This window comes from Cannabis sativa, chromosome 2 (genome assembly GCF_029168945.1).
Source record: "Cannabis sativa cultivar Pink pepper isolate KNU-18-1 chromosome 2, ASM2916894v1, whole genome shotgun sequence".
Classification (NCBI taxonomy): Eukaryota; Viridiplantae; Streptophyta; class Magnoliopsida; order Rosales; family Cannabaceae; genus Cannabis; species Cannabis sativa.
In genome coordinates, this window is record NC_083602.1 from 88,111,599 (window position 1) to 88,120,360 (window position 8,762).

An 8,762-nucleotide genomic window follows, 5' to 3' on the forward strand; every position below is an offset into this window, starting at 1 on the left:
AGAAAATTACTAATTATTTATAGGATAATATTTTATAGTGGTGTTAGACATCATAATGCTTAATAACAATGTTTTAATTTTCTTTAATTTAAGCTATATTAGTTGTTGACTACACTAATATATATCATTTTATATGATTAGTCTAGCTTACAAATATTATTTTTTAAAATTTTTATTTGTGGTAAAAATTAAAAGAAAAAACATAAAATATCAAGAAATAATGAATATATCATTAGGGGTAATTTTATAGTACACCCACTAAAATGATTATTTGGGTACACTTCTATCTATTTATTTTAGCATTTATAAGAGTTTTTTTTTTCTTAAAATTGTGTGCATTGTAGTTATTTAAAACTATCAGTAAGTCAGAGCTATGTGGGTTGGGGTTGATTCCCCTTGTGCAAGGCTTGCTCTGATGCAAGACTTACCAAATCCTTTGTAATGTTGCTGTTATGAATGAAGTTTATGTTAAAAAAAAAAAAAAACTACCAGTAAGTATGTTTTTAAAAAATTCTTCATAAATTATTCAATTTTTTTTAAAAAAAATTAGTGGTTCTAAAAAACTAAATGATTATGAAAAAAAATTAAACTAAAAACTTTTATCATTATTATTTATCATCCCAAATAGATTTTTTACACTATGAATTATTTCAATTTTTTTTAAAAAAAAAAAATTACAGGATGTTCTAAAATATATTTAGGGAAATTCTACAATGCACCCCCTTAAAATGGATATATTGATGTACCCTTATCTGTTTTAGCACTCGAAATAATTTTTTAGTCAATTTTTTTTTCATGGTCATGTATGTTATAGTTATTTAAGACATCCTACAAAATTTTTAAGAAATTTGGAAAAGTTTAACACGCCGAAAACTACGTTCCAACGGTGTATTGCACGCGTGACTATTTTATTTTATACGCGTATAAAATAGACTGTTTGAACATTATTTTCTATATTGTAAATTATTCAAAAATTTTCAAAATTTTGTAGGTTATCTTGAATAGTTATAACGTACATAAATATGAAGAAAAAAAATTAGACTAAAATTTTTTTCTGATACCGAAACAAGTGAAGGGTGTATCAGTACATCCTTTTTAAGAAGGTGTATTGTAGAATCACCCATATATTTATAACTATTCACAAAAAATAAGAATGAGGGTACACCGTGCATTGCTTTAGCTGCACCCTATAATTTTTCTAAAATTTATATATTTTTATTAAGAATTAAGATCACTTGTTAAAAATTACTGTTCCTATTAAATTAATAATTTGAATGTGCCAACTCAACTAATTATTTTTTTTTAAATACTATTAACCATGTAGATATTTTTTTTTCCCTTTAAAATACTCTCAAATAAATTGATGTATCATATTTAGATTAGTTTAATACACTATGTATACTATTTTTCTTTTAAGGGTTTGCATATTGACAATAATATTATGATTTTTTATTTTTTATTATTTTTTTAAGGGAACAAAAGTATTAGACTCAATATTCCAAAAAGAAAAGTTAAAAAATTTAGAATCAATCAAATAAAAAACCAAATCTTCCACGGATGTTGTCCTAAACTCATTTTTATTATTATTAATTCATTATTATTTTGTTTTTCTAATAAAAAAAAATGCAAGAAGAGAAATAAGGATAGTAAATAAACTAAAGGAGGAGTATATAACAAAGTCCTTTTCAAATTAAAAAACAAAATAATTACTTAAGTGGCATTAATTTGTAGAGTAATGAAACAATAATGGTAATAATAGTATTAGGATAATAATATTATGATGTTTAGTTTATTTTTGAAATGATAATTAGAATGAATGGTATATATTAAAACAAAACAAAAAAAATACATTTTACTTTAAATTTTTTTAGTAGAGGCATGTTATGAGAATATTTTTTTATATATAAATATTATATTGATAATTATATGAATATAGATTTGTAATATTAATTCATGTAAATAGTATAATAGTAATTATATTGTAAATGCATCACAATTTTTTTTAAAAAAAAAACTAAACCAAAAAATACAATTATTATAACGATTATTCTGTTCATTTTTTTAAAAAATGATAATTCTGTTATAATTATGATTAGGTCAAAATTTGATATTATTTATAAGATTAAAACGCTGGAAACACAAACCAAATAAAACTAATAATTTAATTTATTTAATTTATTTATTTTTTTAATTTTTTTTCAAAAAAAGAGTACTAAACTCAAATTTAGGCGGTAGTAAGAAAAACGTCATAGTACTGGAAAGTTGTGTCTTTTCCTACGCTCCACGTAAAGCGCGTGGGCCCTAGACTAAGACAAGTTAAAAGAAGCTTGATAAATTGAAGAGATTATTAGTGAGAAATAAAAAGTTATTGGTCTTATCGCGATAAGATGGTGAGGTTGTAGTCACGCGTTTTAAGTGGTGTCTCTATCAAATATCAGGTCCATCAACTTTGGTTTTTTTAGTACATCATTTGAGCGATAAATAAGCTTTTAGTTAGCTCTAATTTCCAGCTTAAACACTTACCAATATAGAAATTGTTATATATAAATATATAAAAAGTATAATTGTCAAAAAGAAAATTTTATTACACTCATCAAATTGTTGAAGATAGTTTATTTTAATAATTTTTATTTTATATGAAATTTCTATATTTATTTATATTGTTTTTTTAATTTTTTCTTTTAATTTATATTCTTATAAAATATATCTATCAAATAAAAATAAATTATACTTTAAATATTATGATAAAAAAAATAAAAATTATATAAATTTTTCTTAGAAAAAATAAAACCCCAAAAATTGTTAAAGACACTTTATTTTAATAAATTTTATTTTATACAAAATCTATATCTTTAATTATACTAAAAAATTTTAACTTTTTTCTTTCAGTTCATATTCTTAAAAAATATACCTATTAAATAAAAATAAATTATATTTTAAATATTATGACAAAAAATAAAATAAAAAATTATTTGAAAGTTTCTTAAAAAAATAAAATATTTATATATATGATTTAAAAAAGTAAAAAATAAGTATTGAAATTAACATAAATAATGTGAGAATTTTTTTTATAAAAAATATTAAGAGTAATTTTTAAAAATCATTTAACTTTATTTTTTGTTTTAATAATTAAGTGTATTTATCATTTATAGAGTACAAATAGAATTTCTTTTGTCAAAAATACAATAATTATTGGTGCTTAAGATTATTTAAAAAAACATTATATTACTATTAATGAATTTGAATTATATATCCCATCCCAAATAATTTAATATATAATTATATATTATGTGATTTATATCTCTATAACTATTATAAAAATGTCAATCATTTTTGGATAAAATTACTTATTACCTTTGTTTTTTTTTCCATTAAAATCTTGGGAAAAAAACAGAAAAATACAAAAAAGAAAAAAAAAATTACAAAAATACTATGGGTCGGCCCATTAAACATTTATACAGTCCACATACAAATATTTACAAAATACCACATATACTAAGCCTTCAGCTGTACAGAGCGAACGATGAAGATGAAAATACCTCGATCGTTTCAAAACCGCAAAACAACCAAAATGAAACCAAAACGAGGAAAATATAACTATTAATTCTGGCGAAATCAACTGGAAAAGAAGACCTGCAATGATCTAAACAGAAAATAACGAAAAAAAATTAGAAAAACTGTGAAGAAACTGAAATTACACATTTGTTTTCTGTTTTATTCGATCAAAACAACTCCCCCTAATATCGAAATCCAGATTCATGAAATGTAGATCTGTAACAAACAGATCTGGAGCTCCCACCAAATCCAAAACAATGTATGATGTGAAAAATTTTAAAAAAACCTCATGAATAATACATCTACGTTATATATAGTTGCATTCTGATTGATTACTAGTTTCTAATATGAATATATTTTTTTAAAAACACAATAAGAAGAGTAAATTCGAATTAAGGTACAACCAGTTACGTATAAGTCTGTTTATTTTTTGTTGTGGTTGCCTTATAGTTGCATTATTGTTTTATGATAGTTTATATATTATGCAGGAAATTAATTTGACGGGGACTAAAAAATAGTAGTTATACATAGTAATAAGTTTTGTGCAAATAGTTGCATATTAGTTTTATAATGAAATAACATATGCAAGTAGCAAAACTATAATAAAACTACAAAACAACTGTATACAAACTAAAATGCAGGAAAAACTCTTTGAACATCAACATCCATGATAAATCTCATTGTTACCCATTGATGATATAAAAATGGACAGGAAACAACTAGACAAAAAACATATTAAAAAAAATACATACAGAAGGCGTTTACACTGTTAAAAAACTATGAAAAAACTATTACAAAATCAGAATTAATCAAATGAAGAAACTGAAATGAAAAACAATAAAACATCTCGAAAAACAAAAACAAAAACAAAAAAAACAACAAAATAAAACAGAAATTAAGACTAAACAAACGAAAATGAAAAACTCATAAAAAGAACAAATAAATTAAACTAAAAAAATAGAAGCCCTAAAAAACCAAACAAAACTAAATGAAATGTTAAAATGAAAAACCTAAAATAGTAAAATCGATAAACACAAAACACACTAATGTCAAATACGAAAAAAAATTCAAAAAGGGGGGAAACGAAAAAGAAACTGAAAACAAACCTGAGATCGAAGACCAGCTCCATCTTAATCATTTTTTGAGCATCATCTTGATGAATTTTTTCCTGGGCAGCAAACTTTAATTTTTTTTTAGGAGGAACTCGCTCACGTTTCGACAATTGAGGAGCAAAATCGGAGTCATCGTCTTATTCCTATTAGCTACAGATTTCAACCCAATTTTAGAACTTTTCTTTGGCAAAGGGAAAGGAGAAAAGTTCAGCTATGGATGTTTTACTTCAAAAAAAAAATGAAAAAAAAAATTGAAAATAATAAAACAAAAAAAAAGAGAAAAAGATGAGGGAATGATGTAAGGTGTGATTGATATAAGTCATCAATCAATGACGTGTGTGACTGCATGGATTGTGTGTGCAAGTAGTAAAAGTGTAATAAAATAAAATTAATGAGTATAAATGTTGGTTTAACCGTGTGAAGATATATATGTAATAAAGTATGTATTTTGTATTTTTAGTGTAAAAATTTCTAAAATCTTTTGTTGTTTAATATAAATACCATTATTTTGACAAACATACGTGAAATGTGGTATCTTTTTATATTTAATCATTGTAATTATATATTATTTAATAGTCACATATTTGTATTAATGAAACTATGCATATATTATAATTTATCTATAAATATTACTATTAATTAAAAAAAAATAGTCAAACATTCTAATTTCTTTGTATAAAAAAAATTAATAAAATATTCTAACTTTTTTTTTATAATAATCGTAATATAATTTTAATTACTTCCTATGAATAATTATATATATTAGCTAATAATTACATACCAAATCATATAAATAAGAAAAACTTACATAAACTATTATTTGGCAAATTTTTTACACATTTACATATAATTTTTTTTACATTTTACAATGTTCATAAAAATAATATCAAAATAACATAAAGAATTTTTTTTATTTTTATACCTTAAAATAGTTATTTTTTTTTTTATTTTGTATTTTTACGGAATCTCATACAGAAACACCTATAACAACTAACGGAGCAACCAAAATCCATATAGCAATTCACATAGAAATCATTGAAGCAACCCAAAAAAAAAATATATATATATATATAGAGTAATTCCCAATATTAGATAAAAAAATATTTATAAATAAACAAAATATATTAAAATATAAAAACTCATAAAACTGAAAAAATAAAATTATACAAAAATGTTTATAAGCATTAAAAATGCCCAAATCATAAATCAATGAACATTGTACATTAATATAAAATACCCAAATACACAAATCATTACTAAAACAATAACACAAACATGTTTATCTTCATGGAATAAATGTGTACAAAAATATAAAATAAATGATTTGGTTTATAAAAACCCATAAATTCCTAAATAAACATAAAGGTAATCTTACAAAATACTCATTTCTTTTTTGTCAATTTTACTGTCATTGTAACACCTTATTACTTAGGCACGTTGTAGTGATTTTTTTATTATTGTGCACACTTTTGCTAATAAAAAGATTTTTCAAAAGTCGTGTCAAATTTAAACTTTTTAATTAAACTATAAACCATTGTAAATACACATATATATTCAAACATATGAACCGGGATCCCGCCTTCAAAATTTATAAACGTATTAAAAATATACTTTAAAAACATAACGTACAGCGACTACAAAATAAGGCCCAAATCTTTCTGAGATCGAACTTGGTAGGTTTAACCATCATGATATGTACAATTATTCTCGAGCTCTAGACTCACTGTTGCTCAACCTTAGCCTTTCTTTTACCTACACATGTAAATAATAATTGTGAGTCGACAGACTCAGCAAGAAAAACATATAATATAATATATCACCGACTTATATTTAGGCGCCCATATACCTATTTACAAGGCTTAACAGAAGTACGACCTCTGTACCACATGCACTAAGTACTCATCTCTTACTAGTATTGGTAGGGCTGAACCGTACCATTACTACAAACAAAGACCTTTTATCTTGATTTTTACTAAAATAAAAATCAGAATATATGGCAGTGGGATAAAAAGAATACTTTTTATAAAAGGTACCCTTTTATCTTATTTTTATAATAAATATGTTGCTTTAGATTTTTTTAAAAATTTATTGTATGTTTGTTTTAATAAATAATGAATTTAATTTTTATTTTTATAATTATATAGAACATGTATAAAAAAAGTTAACTAAAAAATAAATTATTAATATAATTTTTAAAGACAACAGTAATAATTAGTAACTTCAATAATAATATTTTATATTGTGTACAAATTTCTAAAATATTACACATAATAAAATACCACAAATCTTTATATTAGAAAGAATAACTTAAAGTTCTAAACTTAAAGACTTATCTAGACTTCATCAATTTAATGATGTATTGTGTTTGTTCTTCGAGCACTTCATTATTCTCATCCTTTATATAAGAGATTTTTCTACCGTGCTAAAATAAAAAATATTCCACGAGTTAATTATAATAAATTATGTGATAAAAGCTAAAATTTAAATAATAAATAAAGTCAAATTCTATTTGCATTATAAGACTTGATTGACAAAGGCCATTACTTTCTTGTACTCACATTGAAAATTTTAGCTATAAGAGAATGTGCCAACTACAAGGCCTTGGTTGTCCTTAGCTTCAACAAAAACATATAGTTATTTTTCAATAATACCAATCATATATGTCACTCCCAAATAATTTTACAATACATACATTATATAATACAACTATCACAACCCACTATACACACACACACACAATATAATCTCAAAATTATCCACTTAAATTTCAAAGAAAGGACCTTTTATTCTTATCCAAATAAAAAATCACTTAATACCAAAAATTTTTACTGAACAAATCATATAGAGGTATTGAAATTCAATGAAATAAAAGGGACACAAAAATCCAACAATAAGCCTCAAATTTGAAGGCCCATGACCTCAACTCTAAAAAAACTAATAGCCCAAAATTAAAAACTACCTACACCACTTTATTGCATTAGGTTAAAGGCTTAATATCAGGCAAGAAAACTAAATGAAAGATCATGAGTCATGACATTTAATAACCACCGAGAATGAAAGAAATCAAATATTTATAGAGCTAGGAACAAAAAATATGTTCACTAAACGAATCCTAAAAAAATTTAGAAACCATATAAACCACTTTATTGCATGCTTAGTAATTAAATAATAAAAAACGTGTTTACTACTGAATCTTTAAAAAAATTGAAAAGAATTTTTCCTATTTCAATAATATTTCTCAAATTGATAACTATATAAGAATGCAACAAATAATACAAGCAAATTTGGTAACAAGACAAAAATTAAAAAAGTAATTAAAAATATAGTAATTTACAACCTATATATATTTCACAGAACTACTTCATTACGAATGAATATTTAAGATATTCAAACTCCTCTAAAATGCATATTAATTATCCATTCATTGAAATACACTATATCACATAATTTATTTCACGATGAATAAATATCTAAAATATTCAAATTCCTCTAATCTAATAGTTTTATAATTAGTAAAAGGAAATAAGTCACCAATTCCTCTAATTAGCAATCAATGATAATCAAAATTTTACTTGTTTTCCAATAACAATCCACAACCTACAATATTAAATGTAATATAAAAAAATTGAAAATAAAAATTAAGTTAAATAATAACAAGTAACTAATACATATATAACTAGTGACTACATATTCTTGAAACTTCTTAGAAATCAAAATTAAAATCACTCAATATATCTACAATTAAATATAAACAAGTACAAAAAAATTATTCACATAATTAGTAGAATATAGTTAGTAAAACTTTCTCAATATCAATATATTAAAACATTTGAAAACTAATTATCACTCTTCTAAATAAAAATTATATAAAATTTCTCAATATCAATATTTATCTACTTATTTCAAACTAAAAATACACCAGCATTAAATATAGTACTCAAATATGCCAAAAAAAAATAATTAATAAAATTTCAATCAACAAATATTATTAAAAAAATAACAAAAAAAATAGGGTAAATATCATTTTGGACCCTCTGTTTTACAAAAATTACCAATTGGACCCTGTGTTTTGTTAAATGACAAAATGGACCCTGT